The sequence below is a fragment of the Amblyomma americanum genome, chromosome 10 (genome assembly GCF_052857255.1).
Source record: "Amblyomma americanum isolate KBUSLIRL-KWMA chromosome 10, ASM5285725v1, whole genome shotgun sequence".
Classification (NCBI taxonomy): domain Eukaryota; kingdom Metazoa; phylum Arthropoda; class Arachnida; order Ixodida; family Ixodidae; genus Amblyomma; species Amblyomma americanum.
Window position 1 is genome coordinate 131,648,249 of NC_135506.1, and position 19,069 is coordinate 131,667,317.

The 19,069-nt window shown below is 45.9% G+C and overlaps 1 protein-coding gene across 10 annotated transcripts in view; it reads left to right on the forward strand.

Moving 5' to 3' along the window:
* Nucleotides 1-19,069, forward strand: part of LOC144107420 (uncharacterized) — an 83,265-nt gene that overhangs the window by 23,725 nt on the left and 40,471 nt on the right. The window contains exon 1 of one of the 10 annotated variants that reach the window (XR_013309276.1): nt 13-84. The exons of the other annotated variants lie outside the window; for them this stretch is intronic. The gene's annotated coding sequence lies outside the window, so the exon portion shown is untranslated. Of the gene's footprint in view, nt 1-12; nt 85-19,069 lie in introns of those variants that run through there. 10 annotated transcript variants of the gene reach the window in all.

Genomic DNA, 19,069 nt, shown 5'->3' on the forward strand with positions numbered 1-19,069 from the left:
AACTGCTGCTTCCGGCCACACCTTGCTGTCCCACCTGATTGTGTAGACGCGAGCGATTCAACTGAAGGCAAAATCACAGCGGCGGTGAGTACTTTCCCTTTTGTGTAATCCCTAGCCATGTTTACATGAATAAATGAATATGACAGGGGTGCATCGTATTTCCTAGTGTATCTCACGGAGGAGACACGCCACTGTTTACATGTACATCAAGTCATGTGAAAACACCCTCTGGAGAACTTTGCTTGAGCTTGGTCTGCTTTGCTATCTCAGTGAGGGGGTTTTCTACCTCAGGGAGGAGGAGGGATTCCTTCAGACTTGTTTCCATTCATTGCGGAGATGGTCTTGCCCTCCTGTGAACATTTCGTCTGTGAACGAGGGTTTTCATTTGGAGCGCGCTCAATATTCTGCAACTTGTCCATATGGCAACACAAAAAAGTCGTTGGCGACTTCGCAAGTGAGCACAATCGGATAGCCGAACATTCCGAGGACTCGGACCATAGAATCGACTTTGAATAATAAAGCACCATCCTCGGGACCGTAGCAAATTACCAAAAAAGCCTCTTACTAGAATCTTGGCACATTCAAACGATCCCTAACCAGAAGAAAAAAAACCAGCCATCTACCGTCCTGCACCTTCACATCATCGCTTTCCTTCTTTCGGTCACTTTGGGCCCTACAATGGAAACTTAAAGATATGCCAGTCACTGAGGAACAGGAGAAGCGAGCGAATAAATGGTTTGCAAGAAATATTTGCCCGTGCTTGTCTTCATATCGATTTGGTTCAGGGTTTGGTCGATTTTGTGCTGCACTGTAAATGTAAGACTAATTTTTGCCTTTCCATTACTATGGTATGGCCAGTAATAATCAAAGAAAAAAGAAATCCGCATTTAGTTTCGACATTCACATGTATAATTTCTTTTCTGCCAGATAAGGTCTAGCCTTCTCATCGTGTGTCCAGATGGAGTATGTCTTGGGACATTGCATGCATAAAAAAGAAAGAATTAAAGGTCTGAAATATGGCGCTATGGGTAACAAAAATGGGTAAAGTTCAGACCTAATGACTTGCTTAAAGTTAAAATGCAAAAAATGTTAACACTGCGATACGATGAGCTCTTAACTGCAGCTAGCCTAGAGGCCTGTAGCTGCCCTTCATGGGACGCGAAGATGTGAGGCCGCTGCATGCGTTTTGCAACGAATTAAGAAACAGCAAAAGAACTACAGCCAGACACAGATAATATCAACCGAGACCAAGCGCATCGGCCAATAAACTTTTCCCGTGTTTTAATAATCTAGAGTGCAACAGCCACATAAATTGCATATCAGGAAACAATGAAATTGCTTTTCATCATCATCTCGATTAGACTCGACTGGACTGACCACGACTGATTGTGATCTGAATGTGAGCTCGGACTCACCAAGACTCAGATCATGATCTGAATGTGAGCCCGGACTCGCAATGACTCAGATCACGATCTGAATGTGAGTTCGGACTCACTCATGACTCAGATCACGATCTGAATGTGAGTTCGGACTCACTCATGACTCAGATCATCATGTGAATGTGAGGCCGGGCTCAATCACAGCTCAGATCATGATCTGAACGTGAGTCCGGGCTCACTCACAACTGAGATCATGATCTAAATGTGAGTCTGGACTCACTCACGACTCAGATCATGATCTGAACGTGAGTGAGCCCAGGTGACTCCACTCATGAATGAGTTCGCCTACCTATGGTGCCGACGCAGTCACAGGGTCGGCCAGGGCAGGGTAACGGCTGCAAAGGAGCAGCGGTGGGGTGGGGAGGGTTCTTGCACGATGTTTGCAGCCATTTTCTGGTGTATGAAGTGGAGCATACCTCGCCAGTAATATCGCAGGCGAAGGCGAGCATACATTTTCAGTACACCGGCGTGGGCGCATTGTGCATCTGCATGGAAAGAGGCGCAGATGGCAGCACGGAGGTGTCGAGGTATCACCAACAGCCACTTCCACCCGTTGGAGAGGTAGTTACGGCAGTATAAGAGGCCATCACGAACTGCAAAATGGTGGGCTTGGCGGCGAAGGGTCTGGGACGAAGAATGCGGCGAGGAATTGTTCAGGAAGGTGAGCAGCGAGGTGATCCAAGGATCCTTCAGTTGTTCAGAGAGCATATCATGGATGTCGAACGGCGAGAAATCGTAGGCACAGACAAGGCCAGAGGTGGAATCGCATGGGTGCGTTGAACGAAAAGGGCGTCGGCGTCAGAGTGCTCCGGCCAGAGCGACAAATGATCTGAATATCAAACTCCTGGAGACGTAAAGCCCAGCAGGCAAGTCGGCCAGAGGGATCCTTGAGGGAGGACAGCCAGCAGAGGGCATGATGGTCAGTGACGACATAGAAGGGCCGTCCGTAGATGTAAGGGCGGAGCTTGGCAGTCGCCCAAATGATGGCGAGACATTCTTTTTCATTGACAGAATAGTTCAATTCCGCCTCGGTGAGAGCATGGCTAACATAAACGACAGCATATTCCAGATACCCAGGCTTTTGCTGGGCAAGAACTGCGGCCAAGCCCACATCACTTGCATCAGTGTGAATTTCTGTCGAACAGGTGGGATCAAGCTGGTGAAGGATTGGGGGGGAGACCAGCAGGCGACGCAAAGTGTTGAACATGATATCGTAGGTTGGTGACCAAGACGAGAAGTTCGAACTCCTGGCAAGAAGCTGCGTTGAAGGGGCGATGATACAGGTGAAATTGTAGATAAAGCAGTGAAAATATGAGCATAAGCCTATAAAATTGTGAAGTTCTTTTAAGGTGGTCGGTTTTGGGAAGTCGGTGACGGCGCGAAGTTTGGCAGGGTCGTGAAGAACGCCGTCCGAGATGACATGGCCTAATGTTGTCAGCTTCGTAGCACCGAAGTAACATTTTTTCAAGTTGAGTCGTAACCTGGCGTCAGTAAGGCACGTGAGTACGCACTGAAGACGCTGCAGATGGGAAGGGAAATCTTTTGAAGAAACAGCAATGTCATCCAGGTAACATAGACAAGTTTCTCATTTGAGCCCGCTGAGAATATCATCCATCATTCTCTCAAATGTGGCTAAAGCCTTCCGTAGGCCAAATGGCGTCACATTGAATTCATGCAAGCCTTCTGGGGTGACGAAATCCGTTTTCAGCTGGTCAGTGGCAGCCATCAGGACTTGCCAGTAGCCGGAGCGTAAGTCTAAGGATGAAAAATACAGTTAAAACTCGATTTAATGAAGTTCAGGGGAGCCGCAAATTATTTCGTTAAATTGGGAACTTTGTTAAATTGAGTGATGCATTTCTCGGTCACTTAATTCGATACAATCGATTATGTGGTGCAGTAGCATCGAGAAAGCTAGCGCGGCATCATATTTGCAAAGCGTAAATATGCCGAAAATAAAACTGCGGCCCGTGGAGACAACCGCCACTGCTAGCATGTATGAAAAGAAACAAAAATTATTGCCACAACAAGAAGGGTCCCAGGGGACTTCAAATTTATTTACCAACAAAAATTTCGGTAATCTTTGCTTGCGTGCGCTTCGTAAGCAATGGTCGCATGGATTTCTCATAAGTCTGAAGTGCATCCTGCGCTTCTTCGGTCCCCTCGTGTGTTCCGGCTAACTGCTGCAGCAGGTCAAGGGCATCCATCACTTGACCCAGTGTCGGCACAGGAGCTTCGTGATCACCGCGTTCGTGATCGTCGTCGTCAGCATCTTCGGCCGCCTCTCCCTCCACACTTCCTACAAGCCGCAAGATATCGGCGTCATCTAAAACTTCCGTCGTGACTGCGTTTGCATCGGCACTCACGTAGTCGTTGAAACTTAATTCTATGAGCACTTACTTCATCCACTCAGCGTAGATACTCTCAGGCATCTTCGGGCTGGTGCACGGCGCTCGTGCAGTCCGATGCAGCTTCGGCAGTTTCATAGCCTAGCATATCGAAGCCAGCAGCCCTGGAGCAGTTGACAATTACCAATTGCCGCGTTGCTCTCGAAGACCCCACCATCCCAACTGTCATGAAAACGTCGATCTTCGTCTCGCGCTTCAGCCTGGCTAGACTGACTGTAGGTGCTGTAGGCCTAACAAGCTGAGCTTGGCAAACACGACACAACCAACACAACATTCGCAAAGAAAAATGGAAAGAGAAAGAAGGGCGAAAGCACGGCGTAATATTCGCATAATAGATGGATGGAAGGATGGAAGGTAGGAGCGTCCCCTTTGAAACGGGATGATGGCAGTTGCCACTTAAAAGATCGTCTTCTTGGGCGAGTTGGTTGCCACCATGATCAACTTTTTTTCCTTTATTTTTTTAACTTTGTTGTAAGTTATTAAAATTCTCCATTTTCTTTAAATAGTTTTCCTACACTTTTAACCTTATGTCACCTCTCTGCTTTTGGGCCACTAATCTCCCAATCGCTTTTTGCCAATTTCCACCGCAGATTTATTTACATGACTATTGTTATCTCTAAACACTAAGGCCTCAGGAAGAGTGACTGTGCCTGCATCAACATCGGGATGGATACCATCACATTTTAGTATGAGGTGTTCTATTGTTTCTACAGATTTATCACACACAGCACATGTGTCATCTTCTTCGTTAAATTTCTTTTTATGGCTGCGCGTTCTAAGACATCCTGACCTAGCTTCAAAGAGTTGGGCACTGCCTCTTGAGTTATCATAAAAGGCTTCCTTTCTAATCTGCCTTTTCCAGTATCGATATAGTTCTACACTATGCTTCTTTTCCATCGAATTTATTCAATTTTTACCTTCCGCGTTTTTAGCCTGTCGTTTAATGCTCCGTCTTTCTCCGTCCTCGTGTCTGGCATACTTACTTGTTAGCTTCCTAGTTCTTTTCCGCCATTGTGAGTCAACACTCTTTCTGTGTAGGTATTTAAATACCGTAAAAACCGGACTATAGGTCGGACCGCAATATAGGTTGACCCCTCCCAACTAACCGATTCTAAAAAATGAAAAAAGTACCGAAAGACACCCTTACCTTGCAACAACTGCGACTTGACAGGTTGCACGATGGTGACAGTATTTATTTTCATTTAAATGCCGCTCGTATGTACACCCGGCCAATTTTTTAACAGTATCGCGCGCCCATCGACCCGTGTGTTTTTTTCTGGCACACAGAAGTACGGCGCTGTAGGGCAAAGCCCTTCCTCTTCATGAATCCCCGCAGCCAGGATGGTGAGCCCTTGAATTGCGCCCTCGTAAGTCTAGAGGCACGTGCGATCTCTACCGCTTTCATGCGGATGCATTCGGCAGTCACAGGCAGCGATCTTCACGCTGCTGTCCGCCCACGAAATGATGTTTTCTTGTGGCTGCTGCAAGCTGTAATACACAGCTTCTACCTCCGCCAGTACTGAATGCTCTTTTCGGATACTCCAAATTCGCGCTGTGCCGCCAGGTTGCCGTGAGCTTGCAATCGCGTTTTTCTTGAAGGTGACTGTGAATTGATGCCGGCTTCTGCTCATTTTGAAACAAAATGTGAAAAAGCAGCCTTTAACCAAACAACGGAAAGGCAAAATGGTGGTGCACGCCGCACTGCTGCTGATGGCGATGGTGATGGAGGCTGTTGACTTCAGCCAGCCATTGTAGCAAGACTTCCGTAGTTTTTCCACCAATGACCAGTATATAAGACGGGGTCGACTTCTTGCCATGGTTTTTTGAAAAAAAGTTTGACCTATATTCTGGTTTTACGGTAGCTTAGCTGCCCACCTGTTATCGTCCAATTTTCTCAGACGTTCTTCGTATAGTTTTTTACTCTGAGCTTCCCGTGATTCAAATGATGCCCAGCCCATATTCCCCTGTACTGCCTCGTTCGTAGTTTTTCCGTGGGCACCTAGTGCTAATCCTCCAACAGCTCTCAGATTTACTTCTAATCACGACTGAACTTCTGCCCTTAAGCACAGAACCGCATTCCCGAAAGTAAGCCCCGGCATCATTATTCCTTTCCAGATACCTCTGAGGACTTCATACCTGTTGTACCCCCACAATGCCCTATGTTTCATTATCCCGGCATCTCTTCGCCCTTTTGCTATGAGAGACTGCTCGTGCTCTTTTGTGTACATCTGCCCTTCGTTTACCCATACCCCGGGATATTTGTATATGGCCACTCGGGGTATTTCATGGCCTTGCATTGTAAGTCAGCTGTATCATTGAAAATCAACACACCTGTCTTAGCTATGCTAAAACTGAAACATAGACTGTCTCCTTCATTTCCACAGCAATTAACCAGAGTCTACAAATCTTCCTGGCTATCTGCTAACACTACAATAGCCTTCTTTCCGTACTTATCATATAAAGCATGAACAGCAGCGGTGATAGAGGGCAACCTTGCCTTAATCCTTTGTGTACCTGTACAGTTGTCGTACTCTTAATTCCTTCCCATGATATTTCAACTTTATTTTCACGACATATTTTCTGTAGAAAATCAATTACCTCATGACCGATACCTTCATCTTTTAATATGTTCCACAGGAGTTCCCTGTTCACGTTGTCGTATGCACCGCTTATGTCCAGGAAGGCTAAATACAGAGGTCTGTTTTCCGCCTTAGCTATTTCTATGCACTGGGTAAGCATGAACAGGCTATCATAAAAGCGCCTACCACTTCTGAACCTGTTCTGAAGTTCTGCTAGTGTTCTATAACTTTCTACCCATGACTACATCTTTAATTTCATTGCCTGCATCGCCAGCCTGTATATAACTGATGTTATCGTAATCGGTCTGAAGGATTTTATGTTCGTGTTATCGACTTGCCCTTTATAAATAAAATTCATTTTACTCTGTTTTTAGCTGTGCGGAATTTGCTTATTTGTTATGACTGTCTCCAATGCTTTTATCAACGTTTCTTTGCCTCTTGGGCCAAGTTCATTAACTTGATTGGAATTTTCGTCTATTGCTGCAGACGTGCCTTCTGGAATATTTGCTTCCGCCTTTTTCCAGTTAAGATTAGTCAGTTCTAAGCTGTTTTCTATTTTGCTGTCCTGTGTTGCTCCCACATTTGGGGCGATGCCCTATCCTGTTTTCTAAATGATGCAGCTATAACTGGCGCAATGTAGTTCACAGCGTCATCTCCCTCTAAACATTTTCCCTCGGCATCGTGAATCTGTTCCTGCTTTCTGTGCTTCACTTTACCCAGCCACTTATATGGTACCAAAATTTTCTTGACCCCCTTTTAATTGCATTGTGAACTTCAGCCAGCCAGCGATCAGAGGACTGCGTTATTTTAGCCTGGACAAGGACCTGGACTTTTTGTTTTTTTTTGTCGATAAGATTCCCATTTTTGGTCTATTTCCTCTTCAGATAACTGCGCCCTCTTTGCTTCTCTGTGTTCCCGTGATGCCAACTGTCGTTCAATGGCCTCCTTAATTTCCTTATTCCACCAACTTCGTGGCTTCCTCTTTCCTCTCCAGCGGTTTTTTTTTGTACTAATGAATAGTTCTAACTGATTATAATCCCACTTTTCCATGGGATGTTTCTGTATTGCTTTCTCTATACCGGTTGCTCTTAGTGCTATTTGCTCATCATGTAATTTTGCATTTTCTTTTTGACTTTTCTGCGTTTTTCTTGTGATTCTGTACTTCCCCCTCTTCATCTGTTTCGATTATTGCGAGCTTGATATACATCCCCTGCGACATTAAGCAGTAGTCAATGGTCGTTTGCCTGTTACGGGGTTCCCACATGATTTGTCCCTCACACTTAGTTTACCTCTTTACAATAACTAGGTTGTGTCGCTCACAGAAGTCTAGCATCAACTTCTCGTTGCAACCTGTGTATCCATCCAGATCCTCGATGTGGCCATTCATGTCACCCAGTAGAATAATATCGGCGCCTTCTCCAAACTGCTTTATATCCTCATTGAGACACTCAACTAGATCCTTGTTCTCTTGCCTGCATTTGTCCCCTGTCCCTAAATAAACTACTCTTAGCCATGTCCTTTTACCGGCAATTGTAGCTGATACCCAGACAAGTTCTTTGCAAGTTGGCTTTATTCTTTGCGAAATTGTTCCTTGATGTACTGCATACCTACTCCTCCTCCCTTCCTCTCCGTTGTTCTGTTGCTCCCTTCCTAGACGTAGCCATCTATAAACGGTATGTTTAGACGTGTCTCGCATCGTGCGTATACACCTACTTCTTCGTCCTTTAACTGCTGTGCTATTTCTAACCATTTAACTCTCTTTCTACTCCCTTGCATGTTTATGTACCTCATCCTGGTGTTAAATTTCTTGTTTGTAGTTTTCTTCCTGGACCTCCTAGTGGCAGTTTTATTGGCGTCAGCCTCCATTGTTGAACTTTCTACTTTGCTTCTACGCACCCCTGTGCCCTGAGCTGCAGTGGACACCATAAAAAAGCTACTGCCCGGCCTACCAGGTGCCAGCCGATCTCGGCTCCTAGGGTTCCATTAAAATGGATGGCATCTCGTGTAAAGCCTCCGCCAAAGCCTCCTCTATGCACTTCTTTGTTTATGTCTGCCACTTCAAAGCCTTTCGCCTGGCTTAACTTTCTTATCTCTCGATTAACAGCCACAAAGTCCTTGGCAATTTCTCCATTCCGTCCTTGCACCTCCGGCACTGTGCACACTATGATCTGCACTTGCTGTGCTATCGCCCTTAAATCGTCAACTCCCTCTGCTAATCTTTCCACTACTTGTGCGGCTTCACCATTCAGGACATCATTTAGCCCTGCCGTTATCACTACCAAATTGTGCTCTGCAACATTCTCAGAAAGTTTGCTTTTTGTCTCTCTCAGTACTGCGTCCATTGTCCTGCCTGGGAATGCCCCAACTGCGACCCGCTTATCACCCTTTACACGCTCCATTATAGTTATTTTGCACCTACTCATATTTGAGTCACCACTGATAAGTGCTTGGGTATTCCCTTCCTCCCTCCTAACTTCCTGATTATGCTTCCTCTTATCATTGACTGTGACCTCATTCCTTGGGGTTATCAGCACTAGGGTATTCCCTTCCTCTTTCCTAACTTCTGGAATATGCTGCCTCTTATCATTGACTGAGACCTCATTCCTTGGGGTTATAAGCGCTAGGGTATTCCCTTCCTCCTTCCTAGCTTCCGGATTATGCTACCTTTTATCATTGACTGTGACCTCATTCCTTGGGGTTATAAGCACTAGGGTATTCCATTCCTCCCTCCTAACTTCAGGTTATGCTGCCTTTTATCATTGAATGTGACCTCATTCCTTCGGGTTATAAATAAGCACTAGGGTATTCCCTTCCTCCCTCCTAACTTCCTGATTATGCTTCCTCTTATCGCTGAGTGCGACCTCATTCCTTGGGGTTATAAGCACTAGGGTATTCCATTCCTCCCTCCTAACTTCAGGTTATGCTGCCTTTTATCATTGAATGTGACCTCATACCTTGGGGTTATAAGCACTAGGGTTTTCCCTTCCTCCCTTCTTACTTCCACATTATGCTCCCTCTTATCATTCACTGTGACCTCATTCCTTGGGGTTATAAGCACTAGGGTATTCCCTTCCTCCCTCCTAACTTCTGGTTTATGCTGCCTCTTATCATTGACTGTGACCTGATTCCTTGGGGTTAGCTTGTTCCCCTCCTCTCCATTGCCTCCAGACTTCCTAGCTGTCACGTGTACGTAGCTATTACTGTCTGAACCTCCCTGACCTATTTTCTTATTGCTGTCCATGCCAGTTCAGGCGCCATCCACGTGGCTGGTGTTGGAGTGTCCGCCAATGTGACTTCGCCTTGCAGTGTCGGCTATTTTTGTGTCCAACAATTCACTAAGCTGCTCTTGGAGTTTGCGCTTCTCTGCCCTCTCTACCTGTAGCTCTTTTTCTAGATCATCCATTCGTAACGCTATGCTGGTGTTTGCTTCGTCAGTCCTGTGCAGGCATGCACTTAATACGCAGAATTTGCACATGAAGTCCGCACCTTTGGCCTCCTCTACATATTCGAACCGCGTTTCCTTCAATATCACTGACGCCTCACACTCCTTGCATTTAACCTTCAGTTGCTTGACCATCTTAGCAGCACTCTATTATTACTACCACGAAATGCTAGAAAAGAAGAAAAAACCACTTGCAACCATGTGCTCAAATAAATTTCTGCCTCCCACAAAAGCCGATCACCTAGAAAAGAAATAACTACCTGTCTAAGCTTGTTAACTCACAAATGAGCCCTGCAAATCTATAGCTGCTGGCCGGAAAAGACCCGGCCGTTAGGTCACTGACCCGCTCTTTCGCAAGCACTTCACCTACCTAGCCTAGATCTAAAACTAGCCTAAATCTAAACTCTCAAAATATTAAAGGAAAGAACTCATCTATTTGTCGTAGTCATGGTGCTCTTGCAGTCGTCCGTCCGTCCGGTCCCGGTCACCGCGCGTAATGCGAAGAGCACCCAAACAAGCGTCCATATTGCAAGGCTGTCAACTTCGCATGAGAAACCGCAACAGCACCATCTATGGCATGCGACACAAAACTTTTTCACCTCTAGCGCCATCTGGTGAACTGAACTCAAAATTATCTCGTTCTCACGGCTGACCCAAGGAGCGCGGCCCAAGGAGGGCTGGGAAAAGTTGAAGGATTTGTGGGAGCATTCGAGAAATTCCAAGATATGGTCACGGTAAGTGGCCAGCAGGTCGGTAGCGATGATACTGTCATGAAGTCATGAAAGACATCAAAAGGAAGTGGATTGGGTGCAGTCTGCACAATAGGCCAGTGTAGTAACTGGGGGACAGGCACTGTGATCAGAGAACTCAGAAGCAAGAGCAAGATCCAGTTTTTCAATAGAGCCGAGGCATTTGCCACAAAGAACAGATGACTGGCAAGAAAATGGGTTGGTGACATAGATGGCACAGTGACCGTCGGAAATCTTGAGAATGGCAAAAGGAAGCAGAAGGTGGTGATGGCGAGTGGTGGCTGCCATGGGTGTGAAGAGAACAGGGCTGCTGAGGGAAGAGTCGGGTCTGAGTGGAACGAGCGCAGAAGCAAAGGGAGGCATGTCGGTGTCAGCAGCTACAATAAGCTTAGCGGAGCACACGGGCAGGTCACACAATGAAACATTACACACGGGAGAAAGCTCAAGTTCAGCATGGGCACAATCAATCACTGCACGGTGGGTCGAGAGGAAGTCGCAGCCGAGGATGACATCATGAGATCAGGCGCTCAGCACAACAAATTTGATGCTATAGGCGACATCTTTGATAGAAATGCGGAACGTGCAGGCTGCGATGGAGTCAATGCGCTGAGAGGTGGCCGTACGGAGTGAAAATTAGACAGCGGCATCTTCACCTTGTTACTGCGAGAACTCTGTCTATACGTTCCGGGCACTCTTAGAAATTTCGAATTTTTGTCCTGTGCGGCTGATAGCCCTGATTAAATCGGATTAAACGTCCTGGCTCCCGCCTTTTTTTGAACTCGACGCGATAGGTAGGAGAAGTCAACCAACGCGGCAGCCAATCCTGTGACGGCTTGCCGCTCTGCCATCGGCGGAGTGATAAGTAAATCAAAGAGTCCACGCGTATATTTATTTCCGTGGGCCTAATTTGTGACTATATTGTCTGTGACTGAAACTGATTATTCACAGAAACCTAAAAACAACATAAAAGGGAAAGTGAAGCCATCACTGGACTGACTCCGGCTGACTCCGCCTGCCTACCACATTGAGTTCAAAAAAAGGATGGAGTCTGGACGTTTAATCTGATTTAATTAGGGCAATGGCCGCACAGGATAATAATTCAATGTTTCTAAGAATGCCCGTAACGTGTAGACAAAGTTCGCGTGGTAAAAAAAAGGAGTTCAGATTCCTCTTTAGTGCACTTAAAGGTGCACTAAAGAGGAACCTGAACTCCTCCTTTAAAGAGGAGGACCAGGTGGGAAGTCGGCTTCATGGTTGCGAAACCATAGGTTGGCAAAGTCCGTGAGGCAGAAAAGACGTTGCTTAGTTTAATGCAATCATCCCATCGATTGTAACTGCTGACGGGCTCATAGGAGACCAGCTAATCGTTGATGTACTGGTCGTCGGTGCCACTAAAGAGTGAAGGGTCACGCGGGCTCTGCTCCCCGGAACAGAGGACAGTGGTAGGGATGGGCTGCGATAGTTCTCTCGTACCTTCTGGCGTTGTGGCTGGAGCGAGTAACGTTCCGCTTCGAAGTTCCAGGATGAGGACCGGGACGGGAACCGAGACGTCTCCACCAAGTGTAAAGGTGCTTATTCGAAGCGCAGGTCAGTGGGTGCTGGTCGAAGAGTGACACGATGGACACACAGGCGTCACTCAAAATCCCGGCTGCACTTCGTCTACCTGTTCGCTGCACTGCCTGTACTGCTGCCGGTCAGTCCCATTACAACATAAATGAAAGTCTAGGGCAGCTATTGCAGTGCTGCGAGTACATAAGCCTGGATGGCGTGCACTTGATGCGGGAAGACCTACACAGGTTTCCCAAATCATCAGCTATACCGGGTGCATGTTGGCTTCAATGGCTTTCTCCCCGCATGGGGGCGCCTGCAGCTTGCAGGCATTGGTGAGTGGTGACACCACGGGTTCCCGAGCATCCGCAGGGACATCCCCGCAGGGGGATGATGGTGAACAGTGCATCACCATGGACCCGAGCACCTGCACTTCGCTGTGCGTGGCATTGCCGTGTCCGGGAAAAAGGGGGTCCTGGTGGTTGAGCCGAGGCCGAGCGTTTGGACCTTTAAGGCCCCTCGGCAGAAGCAACACACCACTTTGGCCCCAGCTTCCTGTAGACGGCACCTCCGTCCTGACCCGACCGGGGGAAATCGGCAGTCACCTTTTCCTACCCTCTCTTCTATCTTTCGCTTTCCTACCCCTTTCTCACAACTATCCTGTCTCCTACTCGCTTCCTGGTTTTGCTTTTTTTCCTGGCGGCAAGGGTTAACCTTGTGCGGACAACCACCTTAAGTTGCCTCATATTGGGTTGTAGTTGAGGTGTACAGCTGGCGTGAGCAGGACTTGCTTTCAAGTTCCTGTCCCGTCCCCTCGTGGGGCTCTATGGTGGGTGGCTGGCACCACAGCCGAACAACACATACATTTTATGGCTCCCCAACTCCCAGAAAACGATCGCCATCACAAACGAGGGCGGACCGATAGAACAGCGAAGTTTTTTGAAAAAACAAAAAACTTTACAAAATACAGTGGAACCCCGTTGATACGTTTTTCACCGGACCGGGGAAAAAAAACGTAATAGCCGGGAAAACGCAACAGTGAGGAAAGCTCCGAAAATGAATGAAAAAGTGCAGTTTCAACTATAGACAATTTATTTCCACAGAGTGCGCTTAGGACTTTAAAAATCCAGAATGGTGGCTTGCCGTTTTTGCCACTAGCCTGTTTTGCTTTCGGGCCGAAGAGCGCGGCATTCCCCTCTATCTCGGCACGCTTCGAGACGATGCTCTTAAGCGTCGAGGGTGGTAGACCAAGGTCCTTGGCAATGTCGACTCTTCCGCGCTGGCTGCCTGTCGACTATGTTTAATGCGTCCAGCTTTTCCTCAAGGGAAAGCGCCTTCCGCTTGCGCGACGCCATCTAAGCACAAGTTCGATGTTCACGAGGCTTAATGCACAATGACGATAGCATGATAGAAGAGGAGTCAACCCGTTCAACAACCATGCGGCGACCGCAAAAGTGAGAGCATTTTTCACGAACGGCCACCTAGTGGCAGCCTCTCAAACTGGCGTGCAGCTTCTTGCAGCCAGTTCCATAGCTAAGCCCGGCCATGCCCCGCCAAAACTCGCCAAAAGTCAAAATGGCGGTTACAGCGCGTTGCCTACTTCAGCCGAGGCGTGTTCGGGATGCTAAGTTGTGACGTATCATGCGGGAACGTTTTCACAGCTACTACGTAACAACGGGGTTCCTTATACATTGGATCCTATGGAAGCTATGCCGGGACTGGATGAAAATGACGTAGCAGCCGGGAAAACGCAGCAGTGAGGAATGTAACAGCAGGGTTCTACCGTACCTTGTTCTTCGTAGCAAAGAAACAAAAAAAAAAAACCTCGAGAACCATGTCCCCATTCCTAGTGTCAAAATGCCTAACCGAAGCCTTGGGTCCACGCTACAAACTGTCGAAAATGCCTAGTGGTGACCTGCTGCTTGAACTCAGAGACATAGCCCAATACACGAAACTTTCCGGCCTAGTGTCCGTCGAGGAAATCCTTGTGTCAATTACAGCACACCGGTCTCTAAACACCGTCTGTGGTGTGATTTCTGAATCGGGTTTCATTAACCTCACTGAGGAAGAGATGCTTAAAGGTCTAAAAGATCAAAATGTCATAAATGTACATCGTATTAAAATAAGGAAAGAAGACAAAGAGGTACCCACAAAACATCTGGTCCTGACGTTCAACTCCAGCAACTCCCCGAGTCCATAGAAGCAGGCTATTTCAAAATAAACATGAGACATTACGTACCGAATCCGCGAAGATGCTTCAAATTCCTACGGTACGGTCATGGGTTGCAAAGCTGCCTTGGTCACGTAACTTGTGCTAAATGTGCCTCACAAGAACATGCTTCCGAAAACTATGAAGGAACAGCACTTCGCTGCGCAAACTGCGAAGGTAATCATCCCGCCTATTCAAGGTCATGTCCATCTTGGAAGAATGAAGAAGAAATCATCACAATGAAGACAAAACAAAATATAACATTTAAGGAAACGCGACGACTCTTCCACGCAAAGAACAGTTTCAAATTTTCTACGAAAACAAGCTTTGCTGATGTTGTGCGCAGGGGCGGTGCACCAAATGACACCCCGGCATCTGCCCAGGCCACTCCCACCGAGCCTAGGGCAGGGCCATCCACGCCCCAGGCAGAGACAGCGAACGCTGCTCTGCCATCTCCAAAGCAGGGAGCACCGGCCCATGGGTCGGCACCCTGCAGGACTTCCCCTCGCCAGGGAAGGCCTGAAACTAAGACATCCGCGGCTTCGCGGTCCTCCAGCACTTCTGGTTAGGTGATGGATACAGCTCCCACTCCGCCTGCTTTACAGCGGCGGAACAGCTCTCTCGAGCGAAAAAAAGACAGAGCCGTCATAACGGGTCCAGAGCACAAGTAAACCCCATAACGTTTCCACCCCAAAACACAAACATGGCTTTTTTAGTTGAGTGGAACTGTAGATTCCTGTTGAGAAATTACAGTGACATAACAGATATTTTAAGGTCAATGTTGCCCGTAGCCTTATGCCTTCAGGAAACCAATCTAGGTCCACAACATATGAATATCCTATTATAAAACTTTTAGACACGATCGCGAGCAGGCAAATAGACTCTCGGGAGGCGTCACGATTGTCGTTCAAGGAGGCGTCCCTGCTCGAAAAATCAAAACAAAACTTGAAGCCGTTGCTGTCAGCATCGTCAGCTATAAAACAATTACTATGTGTTCTGTATATATTCCTCCACATTTTACATTAACAGCTCATGATCTACAAGAACCCATCGATGAACTTCCAGAACCATATCTAGTAGTAGTTGGGGATTTTAACGCTCCCTCTCCTTTTTTGGGGAAGCGAGTGCTGTGACTCTAGGGGCCAAATAATCGAAGATTTCATCCTCACAATTAATGTATGTCTCTTAAATACGGATAAGGCCACATACTGCTCCCCTACCTCGGAGAAAATGACCTGTTTAGATCTGTTTAGTTCACCTTCTGTTTTTAACGATTTTAAATGGGATATCCTTGACAACCCATATGGTAGCGATCACCTCCCTACACTGATCAGTTCAACATCTCCACCAGAAATAATTTCAACTAAACCGTGACGCTGGAAGCTACATCTAGCAGACTGGCAACTTTTTAGAGCAAAAGCCACTTTAGAAAATACAGATTTAGAAAATTTGAGCATCAATGAGATAAACGAAAAGTTCACCAATTGTATCGTAACTGCTGCAGAGTTAACTTTTCCGCAGTCTTCTGCAGTGGTGCGACAAAACCACAAAGTGTGGTGGACAAATGGCTGCAAGGCAGCAAAAAGAGAACAAAATAGAGCTTGGGGTAAATTTCGCAGGTATCCGACACATGAGAATCTCGTAGATTTTAAAAAGGCAAGAGCTAAAGCTCGGTACATCTGTCACAGTGCCGAGAAAGCCTCATGGCAGAGTTATGTATCATCTATAAACAGTCAGATCAAATGTGGGAGACGGTTCGATAATTAAACGGCAACTTCTTGCCGTTCACAATTCCTCTTCTAACAACACCTGGCGCAGAAACGAGCATAAGAGAACAGGCAGACATCTTGGGTGAACACTTCACTGCAGTTTCCAGTTCATCGCAATATACACAGTCATTTATAAAACACAAAAATATAACCGAAAAACAAAGGCTTCCACAAAGTGAAGGTGCAACAGAACAGTACAATAATTTAAATACTCTAACAAATAAACAGAGTATTGTCTGCCTTAAAAACAAAAAACTGCTCCAGGAGCCGACTAAATACGCTATAAAATGCTTGCCCATCTTTCAGAGCCTGCCATAGAAGCACCTTTAAGATTCTTTAAGACAGTTTTGATATCAGGGAAAATACCTGAATAACTGAAGCCTGGAAAAAAGCTCATATTGTATCGTTTCTTAAATCCGGAAAAGAACCAACCTCCCCCAGCGGTTACAGGCCCATAGCTCTTGCCAGTTGTCTCGCCAAATCTTTTGAAAGTGTCCTCAATATAACATTAGCTTTTGTCCTTCAGTTTTGTGAACTTCTTGATATTAACCAGTGTGGTTTTAAAAGGAGGTTCTCTACTACAGATCACTTAGTTCGTCTAGAAAATACTGTTAGAGAAGCTTTTATACACAAACAACACTGTCTTTCAGTCTTTTTCGATTTAGAAACGCTTATGACACAACACGAGGTTCGGGATTCTTCAAGACGTTGCCAAGCTTCGCATCTGTGGCAGGATGTTGAACTGCATAAAAGACTTCTTGTCTAACCGCTCGTTTCAGGTACGCCTGGGCTCAGCTGCTTCAAAAAATTTTATTCAGGAGAATGGAGTATGGCAAGGATGTATTTTAAGTACAACACTGTTCGTTGCAAAAATGAATTCTATAAGGAAAGTAAATTCAAAGTCCATTGTGTATTCTGTCAATGTTGACGGTCTTCAGATAGCATGCTCATCCTCCAATATATTTACATGCGAAAGACAAATACAGTCAACAATAAATAAACTGGCATTATGGCCAGACCGAAACGGCTTCCGTTTTTCTCCACAGAAATCAGTGGCCATACTTTTCTCCCTAAAACGGGGCCTACAAACAAATCCCGCATTAAACCTAAACAATGCTGAACTACCTGTAAAAAATTAACACAAATTCCTAGGAGTAAGCTTCGACAAAAAAATTACTTTCCTGCCTCACATAAACGCACTGAAAAAGAAAGCCTCACAGCCTTTGAACATACTGAAAGTCCTTTCACGCAAACACTGGGGTTCCGATCAGGTATGCCTTCTACAAATTTATCACTCTGTCGTATGATCCTGGTTAGACTATGGTTGCATGGTGTATGGTTCAACAAGGCCGTCCTACTTGCAACGACTAGATCCAGTGCATAATTTGGGTTTGCATCTTTCCACTGGCGCATACAGTACGTCACCCATAAACAGTCTTTATGTTGAAACAAATGAACCATCAGCTACAAACAGAAGAAGCATGCTTACATTCTCAAAATCCGTTCCCTACCAAAACATATCTGTTACGAAATAGTTACAAAGTGCCCATCGAGAACACAACAAACCACAAGCTACCAGGGCACTACTCTTGTGTTTTGAAGAGATGTGCCCCAATCTCAGCGTACTAGATACACTACCTAGCATTAAACACATATGAGATCCACTGCCACCATGGTACAATTTTCCTGTGATATGCGATTTCACCCTTACTCAGTTTCACAAAAGGCATACTCCACAACAACATATACTGCAAGAATTTCTACACTCGAGGAAAAATACAATGGTTTCACGGACTTTTATGCAGATTGTTCAAAAACGAATGCCTACGTAGGAAGCGCAGTAGTACGAGGACAGGAAACGGAAATATTTAGACTTCCACAGTGTGCGTCTATTTTCACAGCTGAGTGTTATGCTGTATGCGTAGCCGTAAAAAAAATATTAAATACGATTTTTTAACAGAGTATACTGAGGGGCCAGTTGGTCAGACATATTATAAACAAAAACGTAGCATATGGACGGGACGAAGAAGGGCGAACACAGGACGGTTGCTACTAGGACGGTTGCTACTACAGGACTGTTGCTAGTAGCAACCGTCCTGTCTTTGCCCTTCTTCGTCCTGTCCATATGCTACGTTTTTGTTCATATTAAATACGAACCTCAGAAAGAGTATTATTTACACAGATTCCCTCAGTTTACTTAGAGCTCTACACTCTGGAAATGCAATCGCTCCGATGCTCGGTGACATCATACACAACATAACAGAAGTCATGGCTCAAGGAAAAAATAAAAAACTTTGCTGGGTGCCGAGTCATGTCGGAATTAGGGGCAACGAGAGAGCAGACCTCTGTGCTGCAAAGGCTCATGGCAAGCAAATTAAAAAAGTAAATATTCCATTTTAAGATTGCATCAAATTGGTACATTTTGAAATAAGGAAAAAATGGCAGTCCACATGGGACAATAAAACAGACAACAAACTACACTTTGTAAAACCAGTTTTCGGAGAATGGAAGTCCTGCACCCACCAAGACCATTTCAAGGAAGTGATTATTTGCCGTCTTCGTATAGGACGTACACACCTCACACATAACTTCCTATTGACAAAACAAGAGAAGCCCCAATGCGAACTATGCGAAGATGAGCTTACAATAAACCACGTTTTATTTTCATGCAGGAAACTTTAAACACTGAGGAAAAAGCATTTTGCAGTTTTTTACAGTGAACACATACCATTCCACCCAACATTAGTCTTAGGTGAAGATGGACTTGTAGACATTTCACAGGTTTTTAAGTTTTTAAAGAGAGCAGGTGTTTTAAACAAATTGTAGATTGTCGAGACTTTTCAACCACACCTCAGCCAATTTGTTATTCCTGAGAAGATGGCTGAGGTCTTTATTCGATTGGTCGGGAGCCTCGACATCCTTGCGCAGG